Below are 24121 nucleotides of genomic sequence, written 5' to 3'. Positions count from 1 at the left end.
CTCACTCTGCCCCCCCTGCATGTAGCAGACACTACTATAAAGACGAATATGCACAGATACTGATCTAAAAATCCAGTATAAAACCTTTTAAAAACTTACTTAGAAGCTCCCAGTTTAGCACTGTTGATGAGGTTTGGCTGGGACACCCAGTGAAAGGGGCTGAAAAAACAATTAGAGCAGACACTCCCCACTTCCCTGCATATGAAAAGACAGATTACACAAACAGGAGCAAGCAGGAGCCTGTAGACATTAGTATACATCTGACACTTTGGGGCTTGGTTAGGAGTATGAAAATCAGCACAATGTTATTACAAAATAAGCAAAACTATACATTGTTACAAAAACACTCCCAGGCTATATAAATGGGTCATCTACAAAACATTTATGCAAAGAAAAATCTAGTGTACAATGTCCCTTTAAACGTGTAGTTACATTTTAAGCAAAACCATGATTATATACAGTATTGTAACATGCAAACTTTTATGTGTTTGAATATTGGGTGCTCAGATGATGTATTAATCAACATTTTCTTTTCAGGATAGTGAAGGCTGAAGGAGTTGGCCCTGTTAGCCAATCAGCATTAATACAGCAGTGCCAGCTGTATACAATCCGATAATTCAATATAAACAGCTTTTGCTTTACCTTTATTAAATCAAAAGAAACTTAGAATATATTTTAATGAGCTCCAGTTTTATGAAATGTATCTGTAATCCAGAAGACCTTGTTATGGTAAAATAATTATTTTGCATTTTCTATCTTTTAATGTCTCTGGATCACAAAACAGTGCTTAAGATAAAACTGTTTTAGGAGGGAACATCTGGAGTTCATAGCAATCAAGTCAGCAAACATAAAGGGCCTTTCCCAGACAATGCATCCGTTATGTGATAAATGTCTTGTCACAAAATAATAGGCACTTTAATCACATGTGTCATGGGGAAAATACAGCCCCGAATCAATCAAAATATCAGTGTTTTAGCTCTAATACAAGATAACTATACTATCTACCACAGTATGAGAACCATTTGTAGTGCATTCATTTACTAAACAAAACTTCTCTTAAAGGGACACTCAAGTCAAAATTAAACTTTAATGATTTAGACAGAGCAGCAATTATAAACAACTTTCCAAATTATATCCATTAAAAAATGTGCACAGTCTTTTTATATTTACACTTTTTGAGTCGCCAGCTCCTACTGAGCATGTGCAATAATTCACAGAATATACATATATGCATTTGTGATTGGCTGATGGCTGTCACATGATACAGGGAAAGTCAAAATAGACATAAATTTAACCCCTTAATGACCACAATGCACCCTGTATGTCACTGGTCATTAAGGGTTTTTTCAGGACATAATAGCACAAGTCTAGCAAGAACACACTATTAATGCCTTCCCTCCAGCAGGCTTTGTGGAATAGAGCAGTCTCAACGCTGGTGGCAAGACCGCGCTTTAAAACAATCAAGTCCCAAAAAAAGGCCAGCGACATACAGGGTACGTCGCTTGTCCTTAAGGGGTTAAAATTTGTTAGAAAACAAATCTAATACTTATTTGAAGACTAAGAGCTACTGCATTGTCTTTTCATCATGCAGTTGTTGATTTAGCAAATCTGCTGTATTGACGGGTCCTTTAAGTGCTCAAGGTAACTTCAAGCAACAGTAAAAAAAAGGTTGTTTTTTTTCTTCTAAATCCATAATATACATCAACCATTAAAGGGATATGATACTCAAAATGTTTCTTATCTTATGATTCATATCGAGCATACTTTCCAATGTACTTCCTTTATCTAATCCTTTGTTGAAATGCATACCTAGGTAGGATTAGGACCTGGGAGCTAGCTGGTGATTGGTGGCTGCATATATTTACCTCTTGTGATTGGCTTAAAATGTGCTCAGATAGCTCCCAATAGTGCATTGCTGCTCCTTTAAGAAAGGATAACAAAAGAGGGAAGCAAAATTAATAATAGTAGTAAATTAGAAAGTTGTTTACAAATGTATGCTCTATCTAAATCAGGAAAGAAAAAAAAATGGGTTTCATGTCCCTTTAAAGCTTACAATACAATTAAAAGGACCATCTAGTCAAAATTAAACTATCATGATTCAGACAGATCATGTAACTTTAAGAAACTTTCTAATTTACTCCTATCATCAATTTCTCTTCGTTCTCTTGGTATCTTTACTTGAAAAAGCGAGAAAGTAAGCTTAGGAGCCAGCCCATATTTGGTTCAGCACCTGGGTAGTACTTGCTGATTGGTGTCTAAATGTAGCTACCAATCAGCAAGCGCTACCCAGAGTTCTGAACCAAAAATGGGCCGGCTCCTAAGCTTACATTCTAGTGTTTTCAAACAAAGATACCAAGAGAATGAAGAAAAATTGTTAATAGGAGTAAATTAGAAATTTGATTAAAGTTGCATGCTCTGTCTGAATCATGAAAGATTAATTTTGACTAGACTATCCCTTTAACTGCTGGGTACGACTAGAGTATCATAGTTACTACCCGCCATACAGCTTATTTTAACTTCTTACAAGTGGTGGTTAGTGAAGCGCCGCGTCTTCATTACACTGGGCACTGCCATCTTGGAGCTTAAACATTCTTGCCCCATGACAGAAGCAATGCGCATTCACAGACCAGTGAAACTGGACAAGCTGTATCACAAACTTTAATTTAGCGTGCGCAATACATAGCTACACATTTTTACAGTGGCTGCATTGCTTTGTATTATTCTTTAGGGCATTTTTATATTTCTTATGTCATTTTTTTAAACGCAAAATTGTAAAGCAATGACATGCAAGGTACTGTTGTAAAAAAACAAAACAACTATCAAACCCAAATTGTCTCTTTCATGATTCAGATAAAGCAGCAATTTTAAATAACGTTCCAATTTATTTCTATTATCTTATTTGTTTTATTCTCTATGTAAAAAAAAATGTTTTAAAGTATACCTAGGTAGGCTCAGACGCTGCTGATTGGTGGTTGCATATATATATATATATGCATATTGTCCTTGGCTTTCAGGTAGCTCTCAGTATTGCATTACTCCTCCTTCAACAAAGGAGACCAAGAGAATGAAGCAAATAACATAAAAGAAGTCAATTGGAAAGTTGTTTAAATTGCATGCTCTATCTGACTTATGAAAGAAACATTTGGGGCTTCATGTCCCTTTAACACAGGGCTCAACAAACCCAGGAGCCAGGGAGCCACTGGCTTCTAGAATTTTACCCTGGCTACTAACTTTTTGGGTTATTCTCCATATATCTATGTAGAAATACCACTGCCTGGCTCCTAAAAGTTTTTCGGGCTCCTATAAATTCTTACTGGCTCCTAAATTTTAAACAGATTTTTCGACCCCTATATATGCTCCAAGATGGCGGTGCTCATTATGAAGAGACCAAGCTTTCCTAACCAGCACCTGTACTGTGATTAAATAAGAAAACACGTATTGTAGTTGTGCCCAGCAGTTTAAAGTCTCTTTATTTGATAATTAATAGTATTGATTTATAAGGGAAGTAATCTATTAATCATCTCAAGTAATCTCACTGCATATTAATAATTGTTGGTTAAAAAAATAAAAAAAATAACATAATTTTTAGTACCCTTGTCGATGTGGAGTTCTCATCCACAGGGTCTAACAAATGCTACTTTGAACTAATCAAATAATAAACAAATCAACAAAATGAGTTGATTAATTTGCTCATTCATTAAAAGATAATCAAATACAAAAAAATACACATTTTTTTTATGTAACAAAGGAATCAACTAATTTTGTTTAAGCGGTTGATTATTTAAAGTGCAATTTGTTATTATGGCAATGAAAATTCCAGATACTATTCACAAATGTACATGCATATTACTTACTTACCCTCCCAGACGCCTATCCGTGAAAAGCGTTCAGCTCATTCGAATTTGTGCCAACCATCACACGTAAAGAAAGGAAAGTGTTTTGTACATAGATACTGAAGCTGAGGTATAAAAGCACACTCTAATTTATTTCAATTGGGCAAAGCAATATGGCTGTGCTGCCCATTAACGCTAAGGTTAAAGGGACAGTATTAGTTAAAATAAAGCTTTCATTATTCAGATAGGGCATGTAATTTTAAACAACTTTCCAATTTAGTTTTATAATCAAACTTGCTTTGTTCTCTTGGTTTTCTTTGTTGAAAGCTAAACCGAGGTAGGATCGTATTCTAATTTCTAAGCCCTTAAAGGCCGCCTCTTACCTCAGTGCCTTTTGACAGTTTTTGTGTGCCATATAGATAACATTGTACTTACTCCCGAGGAGTCAGCACTAATTGGCTAAAATGCAAGTCTGTCAAAAGAACAGAAAAAAAGGAGGCAGTCAGCAGAGGCTTAGATACAAGGTAATCACAGAGGTATAAAAAATATTAATATAACCGTGTTGGTTATGGAAAACTGGGTAATGGGTAATAAAGGGATTATCAGTCTTTTTAAACAATAAAAATTCTGGAGTAGGCTGTCCCTTTAAAAAAAAATCTTTCCACTGATAGGTGCCTGCGAAGGTGAGTTAAAAGGCAAATATGGTGATGTAAAAGGTGAAGGTAAGACACATCATTTTTTAAAGGGACATGAAACCAAATGTTTTTTTTCTTTCATGGTTTGGCTAGAACATACAATTTTAAACAACTTTCCAATTTACTTCTGTTATCCAATATTTTTTATTATTGTGGTATCCTTTGTTGAAAAGCAGTTAGGTAGTCTCAGGAGTGTGTATGTGTCTGCAGTTGACACGTGCATTTGGACTTTTCGGTAGTCGAAGATGGCGGCCACAAGCTGAATTTGTAGTGTTGCCATATTGCTGCTTTAAGGGAGGACACATGAAAAATACACGTATGGGGCTGTTTAAAGAAATGTGTGAATAATGTTCCATTATAAGAACCCTGACATATGTATTTTTCATATGTTTACTCTTTTAAAGCAGCAATAAGGCAACCCTGGGTATTCAACAATTTTTGGAGGCAGATTTATTCTTTTGAAAGTGTAACACACTAAGATATGGATTTGTACAGATCTTAGTGCATTGCACTTTTAAAAGAATAAAGCTGGCCCCCAAAAATTGCCAAATGCGGCCTTCGGCTATCATCTTCGTCATTTATTTACTGCTGAAACGTCTGAATGCAAATGTCTAGTTTGCATCACTATATGGCAGCATTTTTTCCTGTCATATAGTGCTCCAAACATGTGCACAAGGACATACACAATGTCAACACACCAACCAGCAATAGCGCCCTCAGACTGCTCAAACCCCATCCTATGACGGCCCAACCCCACCCAGAGACGCTCTTAATCTCAAAAAATGTAACAATGATGTTGCGATGTATGAAAAGCCCAAATATATTAAATCAAGCATCTAGACGTCCCTTTAACTGATCCACTCACTCGCATACAAGCTGATTTTCTTTCATTTAAACATCTCTATTCTCTGAAGCCGATCAGGATCTGCATCCGCTGAGCTAGGAAGCCTCTGATTGGATGCAGGGAGCATCATCAGCTACAAATTGCTGATTTATTATTTTGCATTAAAAAAGAATATTATAATGTAAACATGTTTGCAATATGTATTAAATTGCCAAAATTCTTCTGGTAAAAGTTATCAAAGGCCGTGTGTTAAATCATAAAGAGACAGTAAAGTCAAAATTAAAGTTGTAAACACTTTTCCAATTTACTTCTATTATTTAATTTGCTTCATTCTCTTGGTGTCCTTTGATGAAAGGCATATCTAGCTTAGGAGCAACAATGTATTACTGGAAGCTGACTGCTGATTGGTGGCTCACCAGATGTGTTGAGCAAGCTCCCAGTAATGTGTTACTGCTCCTTCAACACAGGATACTAAGAGTATGAAGCAAATTTGATAATAGAAATATACTAAAAAGTTGTTTTTTTAAAGAATATGATCTATCTGAATCATAAAAAAATTATGTTTTATGCACAAACATGAAAACATTCAGATAGATCATATTTTTAAGCAATTTTGCAAAATTAATTCTATAGTTAATTTTGCGTACTTTTCTTACTAGCGAAGTCCCATACACATACAGATCGCAGTGCGTCCCTGATAGAGTAGCATCAGGATCGCCACATTCGGGAGACTTCTCGATCTAATAACTGTTGATAGGTATGAGTACATGCACAAACGCTCAACATTTGAATGGCTGAATTAGAAATACGACTTTATTAAAACACCAAAAAAGCAGGATTTCAAGGAACTGAAAAAGTATTTAATATCAATGACCACATACTAAAAAAAGTCTTCAATATCAATTGCTACAAATATTTTCTAATCTCACGTGGTAAGGATAATAGATTTCCGTCAGACAGAGATATAACCATATATGCAAAAAGGAAGGGTATTGTAAAGTTGGGTAAACAGAGTATACAATGTAATACTTGTTATACACTAAGTAACAGCTAATCACCGCAATGATTTGTAACAAATGTGATGGAGGTGGGCGTGAGTGTAATGATTCACCATGATTGGCTGAAAGCTTTTTAAAAAAGGACTGTGCTTGTAATAGTTAGACATAAGCCTGAGGAAACAGTGGGTTCAAAGCTGAGAAACGCGTCGCTATTGTCTTAAGAGGACTGTTAACCCCTGGTTTTAAAACAATTGTTTTTAAATTGTTTTAATAAAACCTTTTAACTATCACAAGCACGAGTCTGAGTCTGAAGGGAGGTTTGGAGCGATACCGGCCCTATCGTTTGGATCAGTGAGCTGGGGCACTGTGGTATCCCAGTCTGCGCTACTCAGCACATTGGTGCTGCCTCACTTGTGAGTATTCTGACTTCTAATACGTTGTTGGCTGAATACCCATACTGTATCCCACTAAGTGGCGCCCTCCGGTGTTTGTGTTTCTTACACAGAAAATCTATGTTCCAAAGACGTTAAAAGGAGGAGAGCAGCCCCGCTAATCTAACATCCCGCAGAGAGGGAGATACCATATGAAGAAGATTTAATATTGAACTACGATCTGGTATCAGTGTCACAAATAGACACTACCTTTCTTTAACCATATATTTGTATGGACTTACTAAGTTTGGACATTGTCTGTAGATATATACAAATATATGCATTGTAGAAATATGATTGTTAGTTGATCAATTGTTTTGCATACGCTGTTGTACTTTTCGTGTTGCATATATCACACTTAATAATATATATTTTATGACTATAAGTGAATTTGGGAGCTAGCTGAACACATCAGTAAACCAATAATAAGAGGCATATATGTGCAACCTCCAATCAGCAGCTAGCTCCCACCTCAGCCTACCTTAGTATAATTTTCAACAAATGATAACAAGATAAACAAGCAAATTAGATAATATAATTAAATTGGAAAGTTTTTTTAAATTGTATTCTCTACATAAATCATAATGACGTCTTTTAGGGGTTTTGTGAACCTTTAAACTACAGAGAATATAACAGTAGGTTCTGTGCACACAAATTTATGTACCACATATGCTTGTGTTTTTACATTGCCACCCAAGAGGGTAAAGTGAGTGCACGTGAGGAAACCTGCAGTAACCCCTACTAGTAGCATTTTTGCAAACTAAAGTTCTATAAAAATGTAAAATACAATATTAAAGCAAAATAAATAAGAAATGTATTAAAACTGAGACATCTAATCTACCTTTGCTCTCCAGAGGATTTTCTTTCTTTCTCAGCCAATCTAAAGCAGGGTTCTTCAAAGTTCCATTATTGGGTCGCAACACCATGTTTACTGGGTTGTGACTTGTGTGTGTTGTAGGAGACTGTGTGTGGTGTGTGTTATATGAGAGTGTGTGTGTTGTATGAGAGTGTGTGTGTGGTGTAAGTGTGTTGTATGAGAGTGTGTGGTGTGTTTGTATGTTATATGAGAGTGTGTGTTGTGTGTGTGCGTGTGTGTGTTGTATGAAAGTGTGTGTGATGTGTTGTATGGGACAAGTGTGTGTTGTATGAGACAAGTGTGTGTGTGTTGTATGAGAGTGTGTGTGTACTGTATGATAGTATGTGTGTGTGTTATATGAGAGTTGGTGTGTGTGTGTTGTGTGTGTCAGTTGTATGAGAGTATGTGTGTTAGTTATATGAGAGTTGGTGTGTGTGTGTGTTGTGAGTGTCAGTTATATGAGAGTATGTGTGTGTGTGTTATATGAGAGTTGGTGTGTGAGTGTTGTGTGTGTCAGTTGTATGAGAGTATGTGTGTGTGTTATATGAGAGTTGGTGTGTGTTGTGTGTGTCAGTTGTATGAGAGTATGTGTGTGTTATTTGAGAGTTGGTGTGTGTGTGTCAGTTGTATGAGAGTATGTGTGTGTGTTATATGAGTTGGTGTGTGTGTGTTGTGTGTGTCAGTTGTATGAGAGTATGTGTGTGTGTTCTATGAGAGTATGTGTGTGCATTATATGAGAGTTGGTGTGTGTGTGTGTGTGTTAGTTGTATAGGAGTATGTGTGTGTGTTATATGACAGTTGGTGTGTGTGTGTGTTGTGTGTGTCAGTTGTATGAGAGTATGTGTGTGTATTATATGAGAGTATGTGTGTGTGTTATATGAGAGTTGGTGTGTGTGTCAGTTGTATAAGAGTATGTGTGTGTATTATATGAGAGTTGGTGTGTGTGTCAGTTGTATAAGAGTATGTGTGTGTGCTATATGACAGTTGGTGTGTGTGTGTTGTGTGTGTCAGTTGTATGAGAGTATGTGTTTGTATTATATGAGAGTATGTGTGTGTGTTATATGAGAGTTGGTGTGTGTGTCAGTTGTATAAGAGTATGTGTGTGTGTTATATGAGAGTTGGTGTGTGTGTCAGTTGTATAAGAGTATGTGTGTGTGTTATATGAGAGTTGGTGTGTGTGTTAGTTGTATAAGAGTATGTGTGTGTGTTATATGAGAGTTGGTGTGTGTGTCAGTTGTATGAGAGTATGTGTGTGTGTTATATGAGAGTTGGTGTGTGTGTGTGTTATATGAGAGTTGGTGTGTGTGTCAGTTGTATAAGAGTATGTGTGTGTGTTATATGAGAGTTGGTGTGTGTGTGTGTCAGTTGTATGAGAGTATGTGTGTGTGTTATATGAGAGTTGGTGTGTGTGTCAGTTGTATAAGAGTATGTGTGTGTGTTATATGAGAGTTGGTGTGTGTGTTAGTTGTATAAGAGTATGTGTGTGTGTTATATGAGAGTTGGTGTGTGTGTCAGTTGTATGAGAGTATGTGTGTGTGTTATATGAGAGTTGGTGTGTGTGTGTGTGTTATATGAGAGTTGGTGTGTGTGTTAGTTGTATAAGAGTATGTGTGTGTGTTATATGAGAGTTGGTGTGTGTGTCAGTTGTATGAGAGTATGTGTGTGTGTTATATGAGAGTTGGTGTGTGTGTGTGTTATATGAGAGTTGGTGTGTGTGTCAGTTGTATAAGAGTATGTGTGTGTGTTATATGAGAGTTGGTGTGTGTGTTAGTTGTATAAGAGTATGTGTGTGTGTTATATGAGAGTTGGTGTGTGTGTCAGTTGTATGAGAGTATGTGTGTGTGTTATATGAGAGTTGGTGTGTGTGTGTGTTATATGAGAGTTGGTGTGTGTGTGTGTTATATGAGAGTTGGTGTGTGTGTCAGTTGTATAAGAGTATGTGTGTGTGTTATATGAGAGTTGGTGTGTGTGTGTGTTATATGAGAGTTGGTGTGTGTGTGTGTCAGTTGTATGAGAGTATGTGTGTGTGTTATATGAGAGTTGGTGTGTGTGTGTGTTATGTGTGTCAGTTGTATAAGATTATGTGTGTGTGTGTTATACGAGAGTTAGTGTGTGGGTGTGGGTGTGTTGTATAAGAGTGTGTGTTGTTACCTTTTAGAACACTTTCAAGTTTGACTACAGTCAGAAATAAAGTACGCACACATTTTAGTCACTTTGACAAAAAATTGTAGCTATCTTGTATTTTACTTCAGAAATGTTCAGACCGAGCATAAAAATAGGGTTGTGAAGGTTTGCGGTATCATTGCACTTGGTGTTAGGAAAAACAGTTTGAAGAACCCTGATCTCGAGCTTATACAGCTTTATGGAAGCATCGTTATATAGTGGGCAACTGAAAGTGACATAGACAGCTGTGCATTTGCCTTTTACAAACACGGTCATGGGGATGGTTTGAAAGAGAAGTGCTTTTCCTTTTAAAAAAGTATTTGTCAACTGTTTAAAGAGCCTTTTGCTCTTGCAAAGACCTTTATTAAAGTATTAAAGGGACATTAACCACTTTGAGGTTGTAACATAACATTTTTTATTATATTTATTTTACATTTTTAGGTAGATTTCATTCAATTTTTAATTTACTTTTTATTATATATTTCTCCACTTTTCCTGCAATTTAACTCTGAAAATTGTGAGCTTGTCAATCCCTGCAAAGGGAGTCAGCATATAGTTAAAGGGACAGGAAAACCACTTTTTTTCTTTCTTTCATGATTCAGATAGAGCATGTGATTTTAAACAACTTTTTAATTTACTTCTATTATCCATTTTGTTTTGTTCTCTTGATATCCTTGGTTGAAAAAGGATACCTAGGTAGGCTGAGGAGATGCTGATTGGTGGTAGCACATATATGCCTCTTGTTATTGGCTAACGCAATGTGTTCAGCTAACTTCCAGTAGTACATTGCTGTTTCTTCAACAAATGATACCAAGAGAATGAGGCAAATTAGATAATAGAAGTAACTTGCACAGTTGTTTAAATTTGTATTCTCTATCTGAATTGTGAAAGAAAAAAATTGTAATTCATGTCACTTTAATGTCATCTCTAGAGCAGCAATGTACTACTGGGAGCTAGCTGAACATATCTGGTGAGCTAATGACAAGAGACACCCACCAGCTAGCTCACAGTAGTGCAATCCTGCAGCAGAGGATATACAGGGAGAAAACCCTCTAGTGTTTAATATATGTAGTATCCAGAGTGGCTATATCAGTGTTCTTCACAGAAAATTCTGCCAGCCCAATAACATTATAATGTAGCTTGGTAGGGCAGTGCAATATTATCTTATTTTCTGTCATTTATAAATGTTACTTACAGGGACATGAAACCTAAAAAAATTATTTCATGATTTAGACATAGAATACAATTTTAAACAACTTTCAAATTCACTTTAATTATTTAAGTTTCTTCCTTCTCTTATTATCATTTCCTAAAACGTTTATGTAGAAAAGCTCAGGAGCAGCAAACAATCTAGGTTCTAGCTGCATTTATATACCAATTGTCATTGGCTCACTCATATGGTCAGTCATCAACCAGTAGTGCATTGATGCTCATTCTACAAAGAATACCAAGAGAACAAAAAAAAAATATTAATAGGAGTAAATTAGAAAGTTGCTTGAAATTGCATGTCCTACCTGAATCATGAAAGAAAAAAAAATGGGTTTCATATCCCTTTAAAGTGATTGTAAGGTTATGCAGTTTAAGACATATTATGTAAAATTAATCTTTAAAAAAGGTGCACTTGGGCGTCCAGCTCGTGAGGCACGCAACGATTGGATGAAGCCGTATTCGACATTGATCAACTAAATACAGGATCAGATGCGGGCAGAGGAATGGCAGGATGTTTGCCATAGTAAACAGTATTTATTTTACTAAGGAACCATCTTTAAAAAGTTAATGAATAGAAATGCAACTTTTTTAAGATTCATTTTACATACTACGTCTTAAACTGCATAACATTACAATCACTTTAAGCTATCCAAAGCATAAATTAATTGCATAATTTAACATAAATTGATTTAATGAAAATTTGTGCAATTAATATTGAAAACATGTAATATTAGCTCATTTTAACATATAATTGGCTTGAATTTTAGCCATGTGGTAAGTAAAATCAGCCAGGGGGTGTGCACAATAAACATTAAATAGGTTCTGTATATTTCTTGATACAAAAAGAAAAATAAAGGAAATACAAATTCTTATACACAAATGAAACGTAACAAAAGTATCAAACAAGATCTTAGAATTCTACCCCAAAGCATTATTTTTTACGTGTCCAGTACTCCTAAGCAAGTCTTAGCAAGATAACAGCTCCAAATATGCAGAATCAAGTAAAGAGTACAGTACAGGGAATTACATTTAGAGCTTTCACTATAACACAGATACTAGAACTGTAACAGAAAATACCACTATGATCAATATACCTTTTAGTCAAACTGATGAATTGGTGCAATCAATTTGGCACTCTCATTTACGAGCATGCTACTAGCGTTTACATAAAATGGCCTCCCTGTCTTGCGCACCCCTGAAGGCAAACAACATGGTTTTCTAATGTACAAACTGCTGTAAAATAAACATATTTAAATACAGAAAAGTAGATATGCAAATGCTCCTAAAAATGCAAACAGCTAAACATATAATTAAGGTTATACCTATAACATTTATATTGTGGCAAAGAAAAAAAGATCAACACACAGAATATGATTGGAGAAAGGAAATAGAGTCTTAAGGGGATTTTCCAGTAAAAATGTAAATGCTCATAAATAAATTACATCTTTGAATAGAAACATATTTACAATATACATATACTGGCAAAAATGCTCCTAGCAAAAGCTATCACTGTTTTAGTATAAACAAAAAATGTGATAAAAGTAGACCAAAGATATTTATAAACACAGTGTATGACAACAATAGTTACTTTTCTTTCATTTATGCACAGGTGTCATCTGCCTTTTAATTGTCTGTGTAATCTCTAGTCAACAGATGGATAGTATCCTCAAAGGAAACAGACACATTCACTAAGGGCTCGATTTATCAAGCCCTTCGCCTCGCTACGACTGAAGGTTCTCACAAGAGAATCTGCAGTCAGTATTCATCAAGCAGCGGTCATTAGACCACTGCTTCCCTAACTCTTCTCTACCTCTTAGAATTTCAATCTCCCTGGTCTCGCCCGACCGGGGAGATTGACAGCTCCTGCCTGCGCGTGATTAGCTGTGCGCGGGCAAGGGACAGCGTTGCATGCAAGATCAAAATAGCACTTGTGTACAATGCTGAATTCCGCAACCGGATTTAAGCCCGACAGAGGCGAGCTGCGGCGGACATAGGTGCATATGTACGTCCCTGTCCGCCGACGCTTGATAGCATACTATGTATTTTCTCTGCATATGCATGTGAAGCATATCTCGATATTCTCAGTGTACCAGCATTTTAAATACTGAGGCTGCTCAGAGTCACGGCTTTTAAAACCACCTTACACTCTGAGTAAGTGCAGTGTTTCAAATGCTGGTGCATAAAGCATACTTAAGTACACTCTTAAAACAGCTACATTTTTTTAATACATATATTGCAAAAATGTTTATGCTCAAAACTGAAATGCAACCATATGCATTTCAATTCTGTCTGTAATGTCCTTTTAAGGGCCATAGAAAGAGTGTGTGTTTTTTCTTGTTTTTAGAAGAGGACATTTAAAAAATTGTAAGGTTTTTTATTATTCATCTGAAAACCACACTTTTTATACATGTTTTTGCACAAACAAAATAGTACATTATAACTTTAAAATGCTTTACAAACTAGCAGGAAGTGCATGGTTCTGCACAATTCATCCCTAGGGATAGAATACTAACTGCTTGCTAAAGAGAAGTCCCATTGATCTATATTTAGACAGATGTTAAAATACCCTATTTTAGATGCAAAAAAAAGTAAATCCCATTAACACTGCAGATGTTGCTGTACAAAAATGGTTACCTAAGTAAAAATGGCTATCTATAAACAGATCTTTAAAACATTTGGGGGTTAATTGTTTGCAGATACTATGTCTTTGTAAGAAATATTTTACATTCTACCAGACAGACCTACAGTTAAACATTACCACATGTTATCCAAAATATATAGCACTTGTTTGTATAAATACATTAAAAACGCACTTACAAATATGTTACAGCTAAGCTCACATTACTACTAAAATGATGAGACAGGGATATATATCATACGAACACAAATGCAAGTACACTAGCAATGCAAAGAGCTTTTATTAAACATTCTCCTTATAGCAATCATTTTTAAAATATGACACATATATTGCTTGTGGCTTTGCAGTGTGTTGTAACTATTTCTGGCAGAGTTAATACATTTCTTAAACAATTACTTTGAAATCCAAGAAAACAAATCCAAATTCTCACTACACCTTAATGTTTTTAATTTTTTATTAAAGGGATAGTAAACCCCAAAATTTTCTTTTATGATTCAGATAGAACATACAATTTTAAACAACTTTCCAATTTAATTCTAATATCAAATTTTCTTCATTCTCTTGTTATCCATTGCTGAAGGGACAGCATTGCACTACTGACAGGAAGCTGAAAATATCTATTTAGCCAATCACAAGAGACAGATGTGTGCAGGCACCAATTAGCTGCAGCTCCCACTAGTGTATGATATGTGCATATTCATTTATTAACAAGGGATACTAAGAGAACGAAGCACATTTGAAAATAGAAGTGAATATAAAAGTGTCTTAAAATGACATGATCTATCTGAATCATACAAGTTTAATTTTGACTTTCCTATCCCTTTAATAGTACATTTTATACCATATTATTTACAGGGCAGGCTTTGAATATAGTTTGAAATGGGACATTGCATTCAAAATGAAATTGCCACTTAAATGTTTTATTATACCTAGTGAAAGTCAAAATGACAGTTTTACTTGCTTATTAGACCACTTAGATTGCATGAAGATCTATTTTTTCGTAATGGGTTTAAAAATTGAAGGGACATGAAACCCAAAATATTTATGTCATGCTTCAGAAAGAGCATGTCATTTCAAACAACTTTCTAATTTACTTTAATTAACAAATTTGCTTTGTTCTCTTCTCTTTTGTTGAAAATCAAGGACGTATGTTCAGTATAGATAGAATATAGAATATTTTGGGTTTTCTTGTCCCTTTAAAGAGGCTTTGAGAGTGTTCTTCCAAATATTTTCTCAAAGTTTATATATAAAGTCAGAGCACTAGTAATACATCACAGTTGCACATCTGTGTATTGGGGCATATAGGCCTTATAACCATTAAATGATTATGTTAGATATAAACATTCATTGATGGGTTTTGAATTACACTTCTCCAACTTGTCAGCATAAACAATTCACCAAACAATGCAAAATGAGTGGCAAAGACAAACAACCACAGACATTGAAAAGAAGCAATATTAAAATAAAGATGCATAAAAGCATACACTTTTATTTGAGCATAATCCTTATTGCCTTGCATGTGTGTATTTCTACAGGACTGTGACATACAGTTTTAATGAAAATAATCTTTGCACCAACTAGGTCCAGGAGCAAATTAAAAGCTTCCCTGCTGTTTTAACTGAACATCATATCCCAAAAGGGAAAAGGGCACTAAAGTTAAAATATATATGTGTATCATTAATTGCAAATTGCCAGACCATAAAAGTAAATGGTAACCTACGATTAATTGAAATATGAGTCATATCTGCAATGCATATAATATACAGGCAGGCAAAAATAATAAAAAAAATAAAGAAATAATTTATTAATAATGACGTCTTTACCCTCAAATCCCCTAATTGTACTATAAAACTACATAGCTATCAATAAAGGAGCCCCAAGTGAGCCACCCTAACCGCATCCAGATGTTTTGCTTCTATCCCAGCTGCCTGGTGTGAATTCTCTGCTGCTCCAGCCTGACTGCACAAGCTAAAACTATGCACTATATACAATCACACCCAGTAATGCAGAGGCTGCTTTGTGCAAGTTGTAAAGCAAGCCCTGTGCATTGCAAACACTGCGTGATATATACATATTCCATAGGAAATAAAGATAATGTATTTTATATTTTGAATATGCATTGAACATAGAAAGAAATCGGTTACTCACCTTGGGAGGGACATACAAAAGAACTGATCTGCTTCAGGAAGACCACCAGTGCATTGGTGATGAGGTTGTTGTTATTATTGGGATGCATGCACTGCTGGGTACAATGCGTGCCCTTCCTCTTGCAGTTAGCAGCACAATGAATACACGGGAGTTCTCCCTGCTTTCTTACAATGACATCATTCCTCAGGACAGCAGGCCAATAGAAGGAGAAGCTTGACGCGAGGAATGCTGGGGATTGTAGTTCATAAGGTTAGAGGTTGTATTGGTTCTGCAGATTTTTCACTAAATTCCTGGACTACATATCCCAGAATGTCTGCTCATAAGCAGAGGAGTAAAAGCTTTTGGAGAATCTGGAAGCAGGGGAAGCATCAGGCATTCTATTAGGTGGGAGGAATCGCAAGATAGGATATTTGCTGGCAGGGAAACACATTGGACAGGTTTCCTATTGGAGAATGTAAAAACACTCCAGGACACATATTGTAGTCGATTGTAAAACATGATTTATTTGTTGCATCTAATATAAAATTAATGCAGTATGATTTTATTATACAGTATATATATATATATATATATATATATATATATATATATTTATAATATAATATAATATAATATAGATAGATAGATAGATAGATAGATAGATAGATAGATAGATAGATAGATAGATACTGTATATATATATATATATATATATATATATATATATATATCAATGTAAACACAATTTAAAAAATATCTATAACAAATAATTTAACTTAATTTTAAATATTTGTTTTTCTATATTATAACATTTATATATATATATATATATATATATATATATATATATATATATATATATATATATATATATATATATATATATATATATATATATATATATATATATATATATATATATATATAGTGTGTGTGCTCTATCTGAATCTTGAAAATTGAATTTTGACTTCAGTGGTCCTTTAAAAATGTATATCTTTATAAAGGATGTATATACATATACTGCACATGATCACTAGAAGCTGGTTCCTCACAAAATGTGCATATGAAAAGACTACAATTTTCTAATGAAAACATTTTGGGAGGGTTAATTGCATGCTCTGAATCCTAAAAAAATTTAATTTTGACTTACACATTAGAAAAAAACAAGTTTAATTTTTGTGTTTAGGGTAGTGGTTTGAAAACTTTGTTTTCTTATGACCTAGGTCAGTATCATCACCTTTCCTAATGCCTAAATCCTTTGTTGATTATTAAAATGTATGACAAGTAATATAAAATAAAGGAAGAAGTAAACAAAGTCATTTTAAAGTCTATGAATTAAAGAGATGTGAGCACATTAATTGTAAAAAGATATTTTAATTAAATATTAAATCATAAAACAACATGGCAATAAAATGTTATGCTTGCATTAAAAACCTAATGATGATGTCTTCCAACACATAGCCATGCCCCTTCCAAGCATAACTTTTTATTGCAATTAAATGTTTTATGGTTTTATATTGAATTAAAATATTTCTGAACTATAAATGGGCTGTCTCTTTAATTCACAATCTGGTTTCCTGTCTTGCAGGATAGCTGCAATTATAGCTTTATGTAATTATTTTATTATTAGTTTTTTATAATTATCTTTTCTTTTTGTGCCCATGGGATATTGGTTTCGAGAACTAGATTTCAGTATTTCTAACCAAACTAAACTCTCACTATTTTTTAAAAGTAATTTAAAGCATTTATCTCATTGGGGGGCTTGGTTGTGTGGGTGGTGGGTTTTACAGTTGGCTGGTTGTTTGTATTTTTTTTAAAAGGTAAAAGAGCTGATTTCTTTGGGGCAATGCCCCGCAAAAGGACCTTTTAAAGGGACAGTCTAGTATAAATTAAACTTTCATTATTCAGATAGGACTTTTAATTTTAATTGACTTTCCAATTTACTTTTATCATCAAATTTGCTTTTTTCTCTTGGTATTCTTAGTTGAAACTAAACCTAGGCAGACTCATATGCTAATTTCTAAGCCTTTGAGGGCTGCCTCTTATCACATGCTTTTAAATCTCTTTTCAACACAAAGAGACAGAAAGTACACGTGGGCTATATAGATAACACTGTGTTCAGGCACAGAAAGTTATTTAAGATCTAGCACAATACAATGCTACATTTAAAGGGACAGTATACACTCATTTTCATATAACTACATGTAATAGACACTACTATAAAGAATAATATGCACAGATACTGATATAAAAATCCAGTATAAAACTGTTTAAAAACTTACTTAGAAGCTGTCACTTTGGCTCTGTTGAAAAGGTAGCTGGAAAGCCCACTGCAAGTGGCAAATAAGACACTCCCCCCCCCCTCCCCCTTCTTTTGCATATGAAAAGACCCTTTACACAAACAGGAGCAAGCTGGAGTAGGTAGTCGAGCGTATTCACATAAAACTTTGGGGCTTGGTTAGGAGTCTGAAAATCAGAGCAATGTTATTTAAAAATAAGCAAAACTATACATTAATTAAAAAAAAAACTTTATGGGCTATATAAATAGATTATCTACAAAACATTTATGCAAAGAAAAAATGAGTGTATAATGTCCCTTTGAGACAATAGATTATAAACAGTCACAGTCATGTGATCAGGGGGCTGGAAGAAGGTTCCTAGATACAAGGTAATCACAGAGGTAAAAAGTACATTAATATAACTGTGTTGGTTATGCAAAACTGGGGAATGAGTAATAAAGGGATTATCTATCTTTTAAAACAATAACAATTCTATGGTTGACTGTCCCTTTAAGGGCTATTGGTAGTTTAGTGTAGGCTAGGTTTTTTTTATTTTGATAGGGCTATTAGATTAGGTGTAATTAGTTTAAATATTTGATCATTTCTTTTTTATTTTGTGTAATTTAGTGTTTGTTTTTTTATGTAATTTAGTTAATTGTATTTAATTAACGTAATTTATTTAATTGTAGTGTAATGTTAGGTGTTAGTGTAACTCAGGTTAGGTTTTATTTTACAGGTAAATTTGTATTTATTTTAGCTAGGTAGCTAGTAAATAGTTAATAACTATTTACTAACTAGTCTACCTAGTTAAAATAAATACAAACTTAGCTGTGAAAATTTAGTTATTAATAGTAGGGTTTATTTAGATTTTTTTTAATTACATTAAAGTTAGGGGGTGTTAGGGTTAGACTTAGGGTTAGGGGTTAATTTAAACTTTTTTAACTTTAGTATAGTGGCAGCGACATTGGGGGCGGAATATTAGGGGTTAATAACTGTAATGTAGGTGGTGGCGACATTGGGGCGGCAGATTAGGGGTGTTTAGACTCAGGGTTTATGTTAGGGTGTTAGGTGTAAACATACAGCAACTTTTTATTTCCCCATAGGAATCAATGGGGCTGCGTTATGGAGCTTTACGCTCCTTTATTGCAGGTGTTAGGCTTTTTTTTAGCCGGCTCTCCCCATTGATGTCTATGGGGAAATCGTGCACGAGCACGTAAAGCCAGCTCAAAGCAGCGCTGGTATTGGAGTGCGGTATGAAGCTCAATTTTGCTCAACGCTCACTTATTGCCTGCTAACGCCGGGTTTTTGCAAACCTGTAATAGCAGCGCTATAGGGAGGTGAGCGGTGACAATAACTTGCAAGTTAGCACCGAGCCGCTCATAACGCAAAACTCGTAATCTAGCCGTTAGGTTGGCTAAAATCTTTCCTAATTCTGGTCTAGATTACAAGTGATGTGCTAACGTAAGCGTGGGTGATATAAGAATATTGCAAGTGCGTTAATTTGCATGCATACTACAAGTTGAAAGTAAATGTGTTGGCTTGAGCACAATCACATATAACGTGTGTCCGGTTAGCATTACTGAAGAGCCCTTGCGTAAAGGGTTAGTGAAAAAAAAAGTTGCACCAAACACAACATAAATACATTCAAATATACTGTTACACTCATATAAACACTATCTGATAAAGAATAGACATATAAATATTCATAAAAAATATTTATAAGGGTTCAAAGGTTTATGGTATATGGCCAGGTATTTGATTGCAAAAGGTTATAAATAATGTATACATATATGTGTGTGTGTCTACGTCAGGGATAGGCACGAGCCAAGGCTGTGGCGGACATTTTCTAAAGTAAAGACCTTTAGTGAAGGACACCAAGGTACATTTACAATTAAAACTATTATTTTATAGTGCCGAATTTTATTATACTGATGCAGATACCACTGATCCTATAACCAGCCCTTGTCTGGCTATACACATGTGCCAGTGTTACTACTGTGTCTTTGTATAGAGCTGGGTGTTATTATACAGATGCAGAAGATACACATCCAGTATTTCACTCAGGCTTTATTTATTCCATAACTTATCACCCAATATTGCTAGCAGTCTCTTGACAAGCCACTAATTTTATTCTTACTAAATATTTTCCCTTTCCTATTATTTAATCAGAAAGAAAAGATATACTAAGGTTATGATTCACAACCTTACTATATCTTTTCTTTCTATTTAAATACTACTTAGAATAAACCTCAGGTGCTGGTTAAAGTGCTTTACCTTTGCATATAAAGCTCCAGGAACACAGTGGCAGCTTGCTTCTTGAATCTTCCCTCTCTTTCTGTCTCACTCAGAGTCATTTTCTGGTACTAAGTGGCATCATGTGTGAGTGGCCACAACCCTGCAAAACGTGGCGCCGCATGTGTTAAGGAGGAGTCAGGACCAGTATTCATCTGTCTTACTTCTCCCTCCCCACAGCAAAATGGGTGGCGGACACTGCAAGGGCCAGTCACGGACACCAGTATCCGTGTACGGACACCTTGCCTATCCCTGGTCTACGTAATACTGTTAAATAATGTGTTAAATAATACTTGTTTTACTGTGTATTTACTATAAATATTTCACATTCCAATGTTCTTTACAAACAGGAACATTTTATTTTTTATTGTAAATACATATTTCTCTCTCTCTCTCTCTCTCTCTCTCTCTCTCTCTCTCTCTCTCTCTCTCTCTCTCTCTATCTATATATATATATATATATATATATATAATATATATATATATATATATATATATATATATATATATATATATATATATATATATCTGTATATACCTACACCTGTATATCTATTCCTATAGATATATAGATATAGATATATGTTTGACATTAACATTATCATTATAGAAATATATTTAATAATAAAAAAATATATATTTGAACAACATAGGAATGTAAAATATCTGTAACACGCTTTGAGTTTCACAATGTAGGTCTATGGAGGTATTGGGTTTTTTGGTCAGACTTGGAAATACCGCAAATCCACTTACGTAAATTGCGTATCCTCTTTTTTCAATGGGACTTGCATAGCGCCGGTATTACGAGTCTGCCAAAAAATGAGCGGTAAACCCTCTCCTGTCAAGACTGGTACTGCATTTTAAAGTCAGTAGTTAAGAGTTTTACACTACAACGCCGTAGCATAAAACTCTTAACTAAAGTGCTAAAAAGTACACCAACACCCATAAACTACCTATTAACCCCTAAACCGAGGCCCTCCCGCTTTGCAAACACTAAAATAAAATTTTAACCCCTAATCTGCCGAACCGGACATCACCGCCAATATAATAAATATATTAACCCCTAAACCACTGCACTCCTGCCTCGCAAACATTAGTTAAATATTATTAACCCCTAATCTGCCGTCCCTAACATCGCCGACACCTACCTTCATTTATTAACCCCTGATCTGCCGCCCCCAACGTCGCTGCCACTATACTAAAGTTATTAACCCCTAAATCTAAGTCTAACCCTAAACCTAACACCCCCTAACTTAAATATAATTAAAAGAAATCTAAATAAAAATTACTATCATTAACTAAATTATTCCTATTTAAAACTAAATACTTACCTATAAAATAAACTCTAAGCTAGCTACAATATAACTAATAGTTACATTGTATCTATCTTAGGATTTATTTTTATTTTATAGGCAAGTTTGTATTTATTTTAACTAGGTAGAATAGTTACTAAATAGTTATTAACTATTTACTAACTACCTAGCTAAAATAAATACAAATTTACCTGTAAAATAAAACCTAACCTAAGTTACACTAACACCTAACACTACACTGTAATAGCACAAAGGTAGGACCAGCACACCTGTATTCATTAGGTATCCATACATAACATGGTAGGTGCAACCATATAGAGTCCCATCCCACAGACTCTTAGAGAGTATTATCCAAAGCAAATAATGATGCACTCTTCATAAAGTGAAAGGACTTTATTAAGTGAACAGCAACGTTTCGGGGCTTCTGCCCCTTTGTCAAGCTAAAAATGCAATGCACATACAAACAATTTATAGCACAGCTGATTAAAACAAGGACCAATAGGAACATACTTGGAGGGCGGGGTTATACAAAGATACAAAGTTTTTTTTTTTTTTTTTAAAATACAACAAACCCCAATTTAATTAACCCTTTGTTACCATATAGGAAATCCTAAAGGACCAAGATTAAAAACAACATATCTGAGAGTCATTTACAGGAATCTATAGCCATCTACATAACAATGGAAAGATATACAAAAGTAAACTAATATTGGGTCATAGTAATGGATTAAGATCAAATTCCCGGTTCATGCCCTTGGGGTAAAGTGTATCTAATTTCCATATCCATTTAGCCTCTCTATACAGAAGCTCTTTGTGTCTATCACCTCCCCTAGGTTTTCTTTTTATTTGGTCTAATACCATACAGCGAAGTTGATTAGCTTGATGCCCCATTTCTAAGAAATGTGCTGGCACAGGAAGATCTTTAGTGCTATCATTTCTAATGGTGGACTTGTGTTGTCCTATACGGTCCCTTACCCTTTGGGTGGTCTCCCCTATGTATAGTAGCCCACAAGGGAATTTAAGGGCATATACAACATAAGAAGAGTTGCAGGTAAAAAACCCCGGTATTTTAAATTTACACCCGGAGTAGGGATGACAAATTTCACCCCCTTTCATGACACTGTTGCAGTGGGGGCAACCCAAACAGGGGAAGGTACCATTTTTAGGTTTACCAAAACCTAAAATTCAATTAAATTCAATTAATTCCCTAAATTAAATACAATTAAATACAATTAAATAAAATAAGCTAAAGTACAAAAAACTAAATTACAGAAAATAATAAACAAATTACAAGATTTTTAAACTAATTACACCTAATCTAATCCCCCTAACAAAATAAAAAAGCCCCCCCAAAATAAAAAAAAGCCCTACCCTACACTAAATTACAAATAGCCCTTAAAAGGGCCTTTTGCGGGGCATTGCCCCAAAGTAATCAGCTCTTTTACCTGTAAAAAAAAATACAAATCCCCCTCAACATTAAAACCCACCACCCACACAACCAACCCTACTCTAAAACCCACCCAATACCCCCTTAAAAAACCTGTTCCAATCAGCCAATAGAATGCCAGCTCAATCCTATTGGCTGATTGCAACAGCCAATAGGATTTTTTCTACTTTAATTCCGATTGGCTGCTAGAATTCTATCAGCCAATCGGAATTGAAGGGACGCCATCTTGGATGATGTCATTTAAAGGAACCTTCATTCAGTGTTAGCCATCGGATTAAGAGGCTGCTCCGCGTCGGATGTCTTGAAGATGGACCCGCTCCGTGCCGGATGGATGAAGATAGAAGATGCCGTCTGGATGAAGACTTCTGCCCGTCTGGAGGACCACTTTGCACGGCTTGGATGAAGACTTCTCCCGCCTTCGTTGAGGACTTCGGCCCGGTTGGATGAAGATGTCTCTAAGAAGGGGTTAGTGTTAGTTTTTTTTTAGGGGGTATTGGGTGGGTTTTAGAGTAGGGTTGGTTGTGTGGGTGGTGGGTTTTAATGTTGGGGGGATTTGTAATTTTTTTTACAGGTAAAAGAGTTGATTACTTTGGGGCAATGCCCCACAAAAGGCTATTTGTAATTTAGTGTAGGGTAGGGCTTTTTTTATTTTGGGGGGGCCTTTTATTTTGTTAGGGGGACTAGATTAGGTGTAATTAGTTTAAAAATATTGTAATTTGTTTATTATTTTCTGTAATTTAGTGGGGGGGGTTTGTACTTTAGCTAATTTTATTTAATTGTATTTAATTTAGGGAATTAATTGAATTATAGTGTAGTGTTAGGTGTTAGTGTAACTTTGGTTAGGTTTTATTTTACAGGTAAATTTGTCTTTATTTTAGCTAGGTAGTTAGTAAATAGTTAATAACTATTTAGTAACTATTCTACCTAGTTAAAATAAATACAAACTTGCCTGTAAAATAAAAATAAATCCTAAGCTAGCTACAATGTAACTATTAG

General features: G+C 34.9%; 1 protein-coding gene across 1 annotated transcript in view; it reads right to left on the bottom strand.

The window, feature by feature from the left end:
• RAB30 (RAB30, member RAS oncogene family) overlaps positions 1–15967 on the bottom strand; it is a 265724-nt gene extending 249757 nt beyond the window's left edge. Inside the window, exon 1 of the mRNA XM_053708666.1 lies at positions 15816–15967. The gene's annotated coding sequence lies outside the window, so the exon portion shown is untranslated. The remainder of the gene's footprint in view (positions 1–15815) is intronic.
• Positions 15968–24121: the final 8154 nt, after the last annotated feature.

The sequence above is a fragment of the Bombina bombina genome, chromosome 3 (assembly GCF_027579735.1).
Source record: "Bombina bombina isolate aBomBom1 chromosome 3, aBomBom1.pri, whole genome shotgun sequence".
Taxonomy (NCBI): domain Eukaryota; kingdom Metazoa; phylum Chordata; class Amphibia; order Anura; family Bombinatoridae; genus Bombina; species Bombina bombina.
This window is presented reverse-complemented; position numbering and strand designations above follow the sequence as displayed.